Here is a 14013-nt window from a genome sequence, read left to right as displayed (position 1 = left end):
TAGAGCCGAGTGGGCACCAGAAAAGAGAAGTCTGCGAGGCATCGTGATAACAAAGGCAAAATAGGATGAAGAGAGAACAGACGCGGCCTGGCGTCGCCGGGAAATCTGCCCTAGCCATTGCGAAGGAGCAGGGGCTAGCTAGTTGGCTCCCCGGCAGCTTTCCCAGCCGGTTTCCTTCAGCTGAAGGCGTTTTGTTCAACTCTAGGGAGTCTGTCCCAGGGCCTTCCTTGAAGGTCCTTTAGGCGCCGGCAGGCCCTCACTCCCCCCCCCCGCCTCGGACTCAGGCCTGCCCCAAGAGCTGCGACGCGTTGCTGTGACAATAGCCATGGGGACCCGGGCTGCCTGGTGCTCCACACCTGCATCTTGGCTCAGCTTCACGCCACGACTGCAAAAATAACTCGGAAATCTGTAGCTCCAGCGCCTTATTTTGGTAGAAGTTTAAGGGAACCCAGACTACAGTAGCTGAAATATGCAGTTATAATGCTTTTCAGTTTTAGCGCCAAAGTAATTAAAATAAGTAGTTTTTCTCATGGACAAGTGATTCCTCATGCGGTGTTAAAATATCTGGGTTTTAACCGAGTTAATGACAGGGATTGAACAATGATGTTTAGGAGACCCATTCACTGGCCATGTAGAAATCAACTCTAGAAGGGCTTAATGAGAAAAGTCTGTGCTGGTTTCTGTGTGGTGGTCTCAACATTGTTTACTTGTGAAAGGAAGAGCTATACTCGAGAAGTACTATTGTAGTCAGTGTTTTGACCTTCGTGATATAAGAATTCAAACTTTGGGGGAAAAAACATATTTGTACAATTAACAAATATATTCAAAATATATTCAGCGTAGAAGTGACTTTTAAATGATGTTACATTGACTACAGACAAACTGGGCGGTTTTAGTTCTTCCAGTTTGTACAAAGTGAAAGTTTGATAGAGCTAAGGATTTTTTGAAGCCTTTGGCAGTAACTTAATTTAACTTACTTTCAGAGCATTCCATAACTTCATAAAATGTAGAATTATGAACAATATCTCCAATAAGGATTTCACTGATAGTTCGGTGTGATTGGACTGGGGATGTCAGCTCTGCTGCTATCTCTGCTGATTTGTAAACTGGGCAAGTTATTACTAAACTGCAAAATTCTTATCCCTAACATCCTTTCTTCCTGTCATTTAGATATGTTCAATTAATACTAGATGATTTATGTGGAATTGCTTTAAAACAGTAAAATCACTACATACATTTTTATATTTTTATTTAGCATGAATGATTCCACTGGAATTTTTGCCAGTGATTAAGCTGAGAGAATTGAGGTATAATGCAAGACTATTCCTGGAGGAGGGCATGGAAACTCACGCGGGTATACTTGCCTGGAGAATCCCATGGACAGAGGAGCCTGGTGCAGTACAGTCCACAGGGTAGCAAAGAGTCAGACGTGACTGAAGCGACTGAGCAGGCACCCAAGACTATCTAGGGGATTACTAACAGGATTAAGGAAGTATTGCTTCTCTGTATAGAAAAGATCTTCGGAGTTCTTAGACCATTCTCAGCCTCCATGTCTTTGAAAATTGTATAGGCATCATTTGTAGAGGAGAAGTAAAAAATTGTTTCTAGGCTGTATATGTTGAATTTTGAAAAATACTTGCTTTGTATTAAATATTTTACATTTGTTTAAAAACACTAAAAAAATAAAAATAAAAACCCTGATACTCTTTGCAGTTACATTTTCTAGACTTTTACAAAGAAAGAAAGTCTTCTAGAACTTAATACATTTCTTAAGGAGGAAGAAAAAAGGCTTTTTTTTTAGAGCTATATGAGATAAACTCAGCGTGTTCTGAAGTGCCATGTTAGGCTTTGGGGAAAAAAACAGTAAATGAAGGTTAATGTAATGGACAGGGAAGCCTGGCATGCTGCAGCCTAAGAGGTCACAAAGAGACACGACTGAGCGACTGAACTGAATGTACATTACCCACCTATCCTGTAAACTACTGAATGTTTTTGGCTAATGGATTGTGAGCTAACATCCAAAGTTCTTCCCCATAAGTTTAAGTAATAAAAAGTAATGTAATTTCCAGTACATTATAAATGTAATTTTACAATAATTCACTCTTTTAAATGTATGCACTGGGTTTAAACATCATAGTATTTTGATACCCATGTTCAGTTCAGTTCAGTCACTCAGTCTTGTCCAACTCTTTAAGATCCCATAGACAGCAGCACACCAGGCTTCCCTGTCCATCACCAACTCCCAGAGCTTACTCAAACTCATGTCCATCGAGTTGGTGATGCCATCCAGCCATCTCATCCTCTGTTGCCCCCTTCTCCTGCCTTCAATCTTTCCCAGCATCAGGGTCTTTTCGAATGAGTCAGTTCTTTGCATCAGGTGGCCAAAGTGTGGAGCTTCAGCTTTAGCATCAGTCCTTCCAATGAATATTCAGGACTGATTTTCTTTAGGATGGACTGGTTGGATCTCCTTGCAGTCCAAGGGACTCTCAAGAGTCTTCTCCAACACCACAGTTCAAAAGCATCAATTCTTCAGTGCTCAGCTTTCTTTATAGTCCAACTCTCACATTCATATACAAATACTGAAAAAACCATAGCTTTGATTAGATGGAACTTTGTTGGCAAAGTAATGTCTCTGCTTTTTAATATACTGTCTGGGATGGTCATAGCTTTTTTTTTCAAGGAGCGTGCATCTTTTAATTTCATGGCTGCAGTCACTATCTGCAGTAATTTTGGAGCCCCAAAAAATAAAAGACTCTCACTGTTTCTAGTGTTTCCCCATCTATTTGCCATGAGGTGATGAGACCAGATGCCATGATCTTAGTTTTCTGAATGTTGAGCTTTAAGCCCACTTTTTCACTCTCTTTCATTTTCATCAAGAGGCTCTTTAGTTCTTCTTTACTTTCTGCCAAAAGGGTCATGTAATCTGCATATCTGATGTTATTGATATTTTTCCCAGAAATCTTGAATCCAGCTTGTGCTTCATCCAGCTTGGAATCTCATATGATGTACTTTGCATATGAATTAAATAAGCATGGTAACAATATACAGCCTTGACGTACTCTTTTTCCAATTTGGAGCCGGTCTGTTGTTCCATGCCCAGTTCTAACTGTTGTTTCTTGACCTGAATACAGATTTCTCAGGAGGCAGGTAAGTTGGTCTGGTATTCCCAACTCTTGAAGAATTTTCCACAATTTGTTGTAATCTACACAGTCAAAGGCTTTGGCGTAGTCAATAAAGCAGAAGTAGACATTTTTTCTGGAACTCTCTTGCTTTTTCGATGATGTGGATGGTGGCAATTTGACCTCTGGTTCCTCTGCCTTTTCTAAATCCAGCTTGAACATCTGGAAGTTCACAGTTCACGTACTATTGAAGCCTGGCTTGGAGAATTTTGAGCATAACACTGCTAGCGTGTGAGATGAGTGCAATTGTGCGGTAGTTTGAACATTCTTTGGCATTGCCCTTCTTTGGGATTGGAATGAAAACTGACCTTTCCCAGTCCTGTGGCCACTGCTGAGTTGTACAAATTTGTTGGGATATTGAGTGCAGCAGTGTCACAGTATCATCTTTTAGGATTTGAAACAGCTCAACTGGATTTCCATCACCTCCACAAGCTTTGTTCATAGTAATGCTTCCTAAGGCCCACTTGACTTCGTGTTCCAGGACATCTGACTCTACTTGAGTGATCATACCATTGTAGTTATCTGGGTCATGAAGATCTTTTTTGTACAGTTCTTTCGTGTATTCTTGCCCCTTATTCTTAATATCTTCTGCTTCTGTTAGGTCCATACTGTTTCTGTCCTTTATGGTGCCCACCTTTGCATGAAATGTTCCCTTGGTATCTCTCATTTTCTTGAAGAGATCTCTAGTCTTTACATTCTGTTGTTTTCTCTTGTTTTGAAGAGAAGCTTAAGGCAAAGGAGAAAAGGAAGAATACACTCATTTGGGTGTGGAGTTTCAAAAAATAGCAGGGAGAGATAAGAATGCCTTCATCAGTGATCAATGTAAAGAAATAGAGGGAAACAATAGAATGGAATACCCATCATATAGTTTTAAGAAATGAACTTGCTCTTAGATAATTAAAGTTTTACATTATGTCATTATTATATCCCCTATAGTTGTTGTTCAGTCACTAAGTTGTGGCTGACTCTGCGACCTCATGGACTGCAGTATACCAAGTTCCTCTGTCTTCCACTGTCTCCTGGAAGTGAAAGTGAAAGTTTCTCTGTCATGTCTGACTCTTAGCAACCCCATGGACTATACAGTCCATGGAATTCTCTAGGCCAGAATACTGGAGTGGGTAGCCTTCCCTTCTCCAGGGGATCTTCCCAACCCAAGGATCGCACCCAGGTCTCCCACATTGCAGGCAGATTCTTTGCCAGTTGAGCCACAAGGGAAGCCCACTACCTCGCAGTTTGCTCAAATTTATGTCCATTGAGTACGTAACATTTCCAGGTTCCTATGCAATATTGTTCTTTACAGCATCGGACTTTAGTTTCATCACCACACACATCCACAACTGAGCATCGTTTCTGCTTTGGCCCAACATCTTCATTCTTTCTGGAGCCATTAGTAATTGTCCTCTACTCTTCCCCCAAAGCATATTGTATACCTTCTGACCTGGGGACTCATCTTTCAGTTTCGTATCTTTTTGCCTTTTCATACTCTTCATGGGGTTCTCATGGCAAGAATACTGAAATGGGTTGCAGTTACCTCCCCTAGTGGCCACGTTTTGTCAGAACTCTTTACTATGACCCATCTGTTTTGGGTGGCCCTGCATGGCATGGCTCATAGCTTCATTGAGTTACTCAAGCCCCTTCACCATGACATGGTGGTGATCCATCAATGGGTCCCCTGCAGCAGTGGTACTCAATTAGGGAATATTGCCTCTTGGTGGGGAGAGGGCACATTGGAAAATCTCTGGAAACATTTTTGGTGTCATAACCAAGGAGTCAGGACTGGTATCTAGTGGGAAGAGGCCAGGAATATTGCAAAACATCCTACACTGTACAAGGCAATTCCCAACAACAAAGAATTAACCAGCCCAAAATGTCAGTAGTTGTGCTATTGAGGAATTCTGACCTACAGAATTCTACTGCTAGGTGGTAAGGTTTTAGGTATGAAAATTTTATTGTTTAGCATTCTTTTCTGCAGCATCAAAAGTGTGTGTATTTACACTCATTGCATATCTTGTGATTATAATGTTATGAACCTTGTCAATTCAAAGAAACGTATCATTACAGCTGTTATTAGTATACATCTGCTCAAAGTACAAATGTCACAATTTTGAGTATTATAAAAATAATACTTTATTGAAATACATTTCTTAAGAGATTGAATTTTTTTTATCATTTAAGTAAAGTTTTCATGGATGAGTGTTATTTATTGCTGTAATCTGACTGAGTTCAACATAATTCTTTTTCTCTTTTTCAACTTAAGAGATGTAAAGGCCAAAATGTCTTGTTTATTTGAGAGGAATTAAAAAATGTTATACAGTAATGTGTTCTAATAATTTTTATTCCTTCAGTGTTGTCTGCCAAAAATCATTACTTACAGTGGTTTATCAGAATATTTTAAATGACATATCAGTTAGGTTTTCCAGTTTAGAAGCAAAGCATTGGAATCTTGATTTAGACAATGATTCCTTACTGAGTCACTAATTTTCTCATTATTGACTGTTTAGTCCCCTGATCGTTATGTCCTGAAACAATGTATCAAAATAAATTTAGGATGGGTAAGAGGCATTCCTTTTGGAAAGGCCAAAGAGACAATTCCGTGTACTTAAGTACCTAAAGCAGTGTCTGATTTAAGTGATTGTTTATTAGTAGTTGTATAGGTGGAGGGATGAACAATGGAAGTAATGAACACCTTAGGATTAAATACTATTGTAATAGTCCAAAGCTGGAAATGACAGCTGATAGCAAAGAAGCTAGCTTCCCTTGTGGCTCAGACAAGTCTGCCTGCAATGCGGGAGACCCAGGCTAAAGCTGATGAGACTATTCTGGATATATTCCAAAGACAGATCTAACAGAATTTACTCAAGATTTGGATGAGAGGAGGAACAGCATCAGCTATCAATGCATAGTTTTTGCCCTAAACTACTAGAAGAGTTACCATTTTACTGAGGTGAAGAAGGTTGAGAGGAAAAGAATGAGAAAGATATTGCATTGGCCAACAAGTTTGTTTGGGTTTTTCTGTAACATCTTGTGGAAAAACCTGAATGCCCTCCAGTTAAAAATAAATACAAAAAGAAAAACCTGAGCAAGCTTTTTGGCCAACCCAATACAAGTAAAATTTTCCATGTCCATTTACTTCAGTGCCATGTTTGTGTTTCTAAGCTTAATTTAGCTATTGAAACATGTAGTTATCTATCAATGTATGAATAATTATTACTTTTAGTCTAATTGAAAGAGCTGTGTCATCACAAAATGATGGGGTCTTCTCCCTGTTTTCAATTCTGACACCTAAAATTCAAATGCTTGACAATGTTAACTATAACTCTTCCACTAACTAATGTTCATTATCTGATTTATATATTAGTTGTACCTTAAGGACAGGTTTTATAGTTAAAAGCTGTTCAGTGTTTCAATAATGTTTTAATCTCTTTTTACTATATTTTAAATCAATGACATTATGCACAGGTATCGTTAGGATGAGTTTAATATCAACCAGTTGGCTCTTGGATAAAAATAGACTTCTCAAACTCATAAACATCAAAACCATGATTTTCCTTGAGAACATTGAATCATAGTTTTTCTGACATGGTCAGAATAATTCAAATTAGCTCAAGTGCAACTGCAATTTATAATTCTTGATGTATATTAATTCTGATTAACATGCTTTCTAAGGAAAAGCATCACTATGAACAAAGCTAGTGGAGGTGATGGAATTCCAGTTGAGCTATTTCAAATCCTGAAAGATGATGCTGTGAAAGTGCTGCCCTCAATATGCCAGCAAATTTGGAAAACTCAGCAGTGGCCACAGGACTAGAAAAGGTCAGTTTTCATTCCAATCCCAAAGAAAGGCAATGCCAAAGAATGCTGAAACAACCACACAATTGCACTCATCTCACACACTAGTAAAGTAGTGCTCAAAATTCTCCAAGCCAGGCTTCAGCAATACGTGAACCGTGAACTTCCAGATGTTCAAGCTGGTTTTAGAAAAGGCAGAGGAACCAGAGGTCAAATTGCCAACATCTGCTGGATCATTGAAAAAGCAAGAGAGTTCCAGAAAAACATCTATTTCTGCTTTATTGACTACGCCAAAGCCTTCAATTGCATGGATCACAATAAACTGGAAAATTCTGAAAGAGATGGGAATACCAGACCATCTGACCTGTTTCTTGAGAAACCTGTATGCAGGTCAGGAAGCAACAGTTAGAACTGGACATGGAACAACAGACTGGTTCCAAATAGGAAAAAAGGAGTACGTCAAGGCTGTATATTGTCACCCTGCTTATTTAACTTATATGCAGTGCACATCATGAGAAATGGTTGGCTGGAAGAAGCACAAGCTGGAATCAAGATTGCCGGGAGAAATATCAATAACCTCAGATATGCAGACGACACCACTCTGATGGCTGAAAGTGAAGAGGAACTAAAAAGTCTCTTGATGAACGTGAAGGAGAGTGAAAAAGTTGATTTAAAGCTCAACATTCAGAAAACTGAAGATCATGGCATCTGGTCCCATCACTTCATGGGAAATAGATGGGGAGACAGTGGAAAAGGTGTCAGCCTTTATTTTGGGGGGCTCCAAAATCACTGTAGATGGTGATTGCAGCCATGAAATTAAAAGATGCTTACTCCTTGGAAGGAAAGTTATGACCAACCTAGACAGCACATTTAAAAGCAGAGACATTACTTTGCCAACAAAGGTCCATCTAGTCAAGGCTATGGTTTTTCCGGTAGTCATGTGTGGATGTGAGAGTTGGACTGTGAAGAAAGCTGAGCACCGAAGAATTGATGCTTTTGAACTGTGGTGTTGGAGAAGACTCTTGAGAGTCCCTTGGACTGCAAGGAGATCCAACCAGTCCATCCTGAAGGAGATCAGTCCTGGGTGTTCAGGAGGACTGATGCTGAAGCTGAAACTCCAGTACTTTGGCCACCTTATGCAAAGAGTTGACTCACTGGAAAAGACCCTAATACTGGGAAGGATTGGGGGCAGGAGGAGAAGGGGATGACAGAGGATGAGATGGCTGAATGGCATCACCGACTCGATGGACATGGGTTTGGGTAGACTTCGGGAGTTGGTGATGGACAGGGAGGCCTGGCGTGCTGCGATTCATGGGGTCGCAAAGAGTCAGACATGACTGAGTAACTGAACTGAACTGATTAACATGCAATAGTACATAAGTATTTTCTACGTTGACTAGACTAATCCAGAGAGGCACATTTTCTCTTAGTAAATTTTTATTACTTCTGGTTTTTATTCCCCCAGTTTGTTTCAGCAGAGAAAGTAAGATACACAAAGACAAAAAACAGCATTTCAATGAGAGATCACTTACTACCCTGTATTAAGATCTATTGAAAACTTAAACCAAAACCTATGTAAATTAATATTATTTTCTATTTTTAGGAGTTGGCGTACATACTGGAAGTGTCCCTTATCTAATTTCACCAAGTACAAGGTTCTGAGGTTTTGGGTTCTTAGAGTTCTGTGGAGAGACAGGTACATACCTATTAACTTTATTAACATGTTTGTGAGAAATGTGACGTAAGTAAATATTAAAGAACCATAAACAAGAAATTCCTATAGCTATAGTTACAGACATTATCTTTGCACTGATAGCACTTCTTTTAGAGTTCACTAATATAATTATGCTTCTTTTTTCCTTCATAGTCTGTTTTCCTCATAAGTAAGCCTCACATTCTGTGTCTCCTACTTCCCTGAATCTACTTATGATGTTCCTGCCATCTCTGCTGGATGATAACAACTGCAAGCCCAATGCTCGCTGTTAAGCAAGGAGGCCAAAAGGCTGGGAGAACCATAGCTGCCCTTTTCAGAGCGACAGCATCTTCTGGGTAGCTAATGCTTGGACTTCTAAGTAAAGATCCCTTCATGGAAACCACACATATAGGTAAAATATCTGAGTAGTCTCCAGCCTAATTGCTGTGCCCATTATATAAAGATCAGCCGCAGCAGAGGAAGCCTGTTTATGTCTTGTGTTTGAGTATCATAGTGTGTATTTAGTATTCAAAATTATGTGCTTGATATATGTTTTTGTTTTTTTCCTTATAAAATAGTTTATAAACCATTTAGGCAAATAATTAAGAATTCCCATTTTGGGGACCGAAAGATTTTGTCACTAATTCCTATGTGTGGGGTGTATGTATGTGGGAGGGCATTCCCCACATCAGCAATTCTCTGACATCAGCTGGATGTCCTACAATTTAACTTGATTCTGACATTATGTATCTGGAGACAGTATTAGATTCCACAGGTTAAGGACTCAGTCCCACAAGACTGCCCTATAGTTCAGAAGAAAATTGTGAGCCCAGGTTGTTACCTGTGCTTCTGATGACCAGCTACAAATCAGGGGTTCCTAGGACCCACTCCTTGGGTTATAGGTTGAGAAGTCAGTCCTACAAGACCCCCACTCCCACTTCAGAAGCCAGTTGTAAGTCTAGGTTATCACCTATGCTTCTCACCATATGCCATCCTTGGATTTGGTTAATTTGCTAAAGTGGCTCAAAAAACTCAGAGAAGCATTTTATGTACTATATTATTGTTTTATTATAAAAGAATATTACTCAGGAACTGCAAAATAGAAGAGATGCCTAGGGCAAGGTATCAGAAAAGGACTCAAAAGTTTCCATGCCCTCCCTGAATGTGCCACTGTCCTGACTCTCTACCTGTTCACCAACCCAGGAGTTCTCTGACCCATCCTTTTAAAATTTTGTGGAGACAGTTGATTAAACTTTTGTCGGCCATAGGTGATTGATTCAACCTCCAGTCCCTTTCTTCTTTCCTCTCCCCTAGGACAGAGTGGGACTGAAAGTTCTAATTCTCTGTTTGAATTGGTTCCCCTGGCAGCCAGCAGCATCCTTAGGTGCTCTCCAAAAGTCATCTCATTAACATAGAACCAGCTGTAGGGGAAGGGGGCTTGTTATGAATAAGATATCTTCACCTTGATGGCTCTGGAGTGATTTAAGGAACTGAGGACAAGAGATCAAGTATTATAATAAAAGGTGCACATGTTGCTGTCTGCCAAGTGTTTAGATTTGGGCCAGGAACCAAAGGCTAAATGTGTATTTCTTATTATGTCCTATGACGTCTCTTACATGTGGAATCTAAAAAGAAATGACACAAATGAACTTATTTATCTAGCAGAAACAGACTCACAAACTTACAGTTACCCAGGGTGGGGGACAGGGATAGTTACAGAGTTTAGGATGGACATGTGCACACTGCTATATTTAAAATGGATAACCAACAGGACATACTGTCTGACAGGGAACTCTGCTCAATGATATGTGGCAGCCTGGGTGGGAGGGGAGTTTGGGGGAGAATGAATACATGTATATATGTGGCTGAGTCCCTTTGCTGTCCACCTGAAACTATCACAACATTCTTAATTGGCTGTACTTCCATATAAAATAAAAATTAAAAAAAAAAACCGCTACGTCACAGAAACTAACTGAAGAGATGTCTTATCATCTGGTATAATCTAATTGTAGAGTGTGGCCCGTAGAGCTATGAGTTCAAAATAGAAATATAACTGATTCACCTGTCTATCCAATTTGACAGATTGAGGGCTGTTTTCTTTTTTTTGTCTTCTAGGAAATAGTAAAGCTCTAGTTATTTTTTGAGAAGTTGTTGCCGAACCAAATTTGTGTCCACTTGCCTGCCTTGTAGCAAAGCCAACTACTGGCACTGGTAGGTTGTGGTAAAGGAGAGTACAACATTTATTTGCAGGGCCCCAAGCAAGGAGAGGGGCTTCCCTGATGGCTCAGCAGGTGAAGAATCCTGCAGTGCAGGAGACACAGGAGACATGGGTTTAATCCCTGTGTTGGGAAGATCCTCTGGAGGAGGAAAATGGCAACCCATTCCAGTATTCTTGCCTGAAAAATCCTGTGGACAGAGGAGCCTGGCAGGCTACAGTCCATGGGATCGCAAAGAGTGGAACATGACTGAGTAAGCGACTGACACAAGCAAGGAAAAAGGGCTGTTTGTGTTCAAAAGACCCAGCCCCCCAGTGGCTTTCATGGAAGGGTTTTTAAAGGCAATGGGATGAGGGTTTCAACTCGTGGACTTTCTTCTAATTGGTTAGTGGTGAGGTAACAGCATGACCTTTCAGGAATCTCAGCCATCAGCTTTATGGTTCCAACCTGTCAGGGGTCTGTGTGCTTGTGGTCAGCATGTAGTCACCTTCTTCCATTTGGGTAGGGGGTTCTTAGTTTCTATGGACCAACAGGGAGATATGCATCAGATTGTTAGGTGTATCCCTTGAGGGAAAACTAGGTCTCTTTTTTTTCCACTATCATTACTTTTCTTCCTTTACTGCTTTTCCTTTTTTTCTGTATTCTCTCACTTCCCTAATTAGTAACTATTTGACCCTGCTCTTTGGAACTCAAGGAAGGCCTAGGAGATTAAAGCCTTTTTCTGCAAACAACAAACAGGAGACATGGAGGGGCTTTTGTACCCAGGAGGGCCCAGCAGGATCCTGCTCAATTTCAAAGTCAAGAATTACAATTTTAAATCACATCAAAGGGATTAGAAATATTACATATTCCTTTATTTTAAATCAGCTTCCTTGAAGATTTGCCTGCTTCTTAGAAAATAGAAGTTTAATAATTATAGATAAGTAAAATATAAAAAAAAAGTGATCTAATTAATGATAACAGGATTGCTAGAATTTATTGACCAACTAAAAACAGCAACTTAGTGGATTAAACCGAAATGTCAAAATAATGTATGTTTTTATAGGTGTTACATTATTCTAACATAAGTGAAAGTGAAAGTCACTCAGTTGTGTCTGACTCTTTGCAACCCCATGGACTGTAGCCTGCTGGGCTCCTCTGTCCATGGCATTTTCCAGGCAAGAATACTGGAGTGGGTAGCCATTCCCTTCTTCAGGGGATCTTCCCAACCCAGGGATCGAACCCAGGACTCCCACATTGCAGGCGGATTCTTTACCATCTGAGCCACCATGGAAGCCCGTTCTAACATAAGGTAGCACTTAAATACAGCTATCAGTTTGCAGACCTAGTGGTAAATACAGTAATTGAAGTTCTAGAATTTATTTTAAAAGAAGCTTTAAAATCTACGTAAGGGCAGATTTTATTTTATTTTATTTTTGGCTGTGCCGCATGGCTTGCAGGATCTTAGTTCCCACATCAGGGATCAAACGCAGACCCTGGGAGTGAAAGTCTCCAGTCTAACCGTTAGACAGTCAGGAAATTGCCAAGGGCAGATTTTAATTCTTTTTTTACGTAAGGTTTTGATTCCCAAGTCTTTAAGACAGTAGCACTTAGTATAGAGCTGTAGATAATGAAAAATAATTTAGAAAACAGTAATCTCTAATATTAGGAGAGAAAAACTAGCTCACCGTCAGTCGTAAAGCAATGACTAATAGTAAATAGTAAACATTTTCCTGTAAAAATCATTAAATCATAACATGAATAGTCATTTATTAATTGTTGGGAATGTTTGTTTCTTCCAAAATGGCTACCAATAAATAAGCTTGGGCAAAATAGGAATTATCTTCCATATTTTCTTTTTGACAGGGACATTGATCATTGTCCTCTGCTGACATTGTCCATAATCTGAAACACTTGATTCATATATTTTGTCCAGTTTGCTATTCGTTATGCATGCATGTGCTCAGTTACTCAGTCATGCCTGACTCTTTGTGACTCCATGGAGTGTATCCTGACAGGCTTCTCTGCCCATGGGATTATCTTGGCAAGAATACTGGAGTGGGTTGCCATTTTCTCCTCCAGAGGATCTTCCCAATCGGGGATCAAACCTGCATTTCCTGCATTAGCAGATGGATTCTTTATCAATGAGCCACCTGGGAAGCCCTATTTTTTATGGCAGGAGGTTAAAATCTGGTTCCTCTTATTCCACCATAGCTGGAAACTAAACTTCAGAGTGTTTAAAAAAAATTTTCTTGAAATTACATTCCTGGAGAAGGCACAAACTTTCCAGCTTTACTACTAAATTATTTACCACTAAATACAGTTTTAGAATGAACAGTTTCACACACATTTATGTCACTTGCTTGGTCCCTAAAGTTGGCTGAGTTTGCACTGATTTCTAGTGTCACCTTTCCAGTCAGCTTTCTATTCTTAGACTTTTTCGTTTTACAACACGAGAGTTCCTACAACTGCTCAAGAAAAAAGGACAAAATTAATACACAGGGCAATCCAAATCCTAACAGTAAAGGACATTTTCCCCAAAGAAGCCAAAAAACCTGTAGAAACCTGATACCTAGATACACTTGCTTCACAAAACAAAACTGAGCTGCTCTAAGATATTTACATTCAAGATTCTTGAGGTTTTCCCGGGAACAATAGATTGATGACTTGATTTACATTTACTTTACGGGCCACTTTGTGGCTTTCTTAGAGCAAAGAAATAATCTAAAGGTAAATTTAACCTCTTAAAAGGTAGACATATTATAATATTTAGATGGCATTTTCCCCAGTTTGTATTCATCAGTGATTCAGAAGCATCTTGTAGTCCAGTTTATTACCTTTTTGCATAAATGTAGTGAAATAGACAAATATTTGGTCTTTGTCTCTAGTTCCTCACAGAAAACTAAAATTTCTGGAACTTCTTTAGTGATAAGCAGGGCTTTAGATCACTTCAGTATGGGGTCTGGTCACCAGAAAGGCCAGTCCGTTGTCGGGGGAGTGTGTAATTTCCTTGGTTCTGTCTCACATCTGCAAAGATTTGAAATGGCAGACCAGTATTACAGCTTGGTTACAGCTCAGTTTTATTTGGCAAGCAAAGGATAGTACACTCTTGAGGCATGAAAGTGGGCCAGCCCAAAAGGAGAGGCCTCAATCTGTC

At 39.7% G+C, this 14013-nt stretch overlaps 1 long non-coding RNA gene across 2 annotated transcripts in view; it reads left to right on the top strand.

Annotated features, from left to right (window-relative positions):
* LOC133073801 (uncharacterized) overlaps positions 1–14013 on the top strand; it is a 45847-nt gene that overhangs the window by 774 nt on the left and 31060 nt on the right. Inside the window, exons 2-4 of one of the 2 annotated variants that reach the window (XR_009697049.1) lie at positions 6846–6992; positions 8572–8664; positions 8836–9073. This is a non-coding gene — a long non-coding RNA (uncharacterized LOC133073801). The remainder of the gene's footprint in view (positions 1–6845; positions 6993–8571; positions 8665–8835; positions 9074–14013) is intronic. The other variant, XR_009697048.1, reaches the window with a different exon arrangement.

This window comes from Dama dama, chromosome 19 (genome assembly GCF_033118175.1).
Source record: "Dama dama isolate Ldn47 chromosome 19, ASM3311817v1, whole genome shotgun sequence".
Taxonomy (NCBI): domain Eukaryota; kingdom Metazoa; phylum Chordata; class Mammalia; order Artiodactyla; family Cervidae; genus Dama; species Dama dama.
Note: the sequence above shows the minus strand (reverse complement) of the source record. Positions and strands in the feature narration are given on the sequence as shown.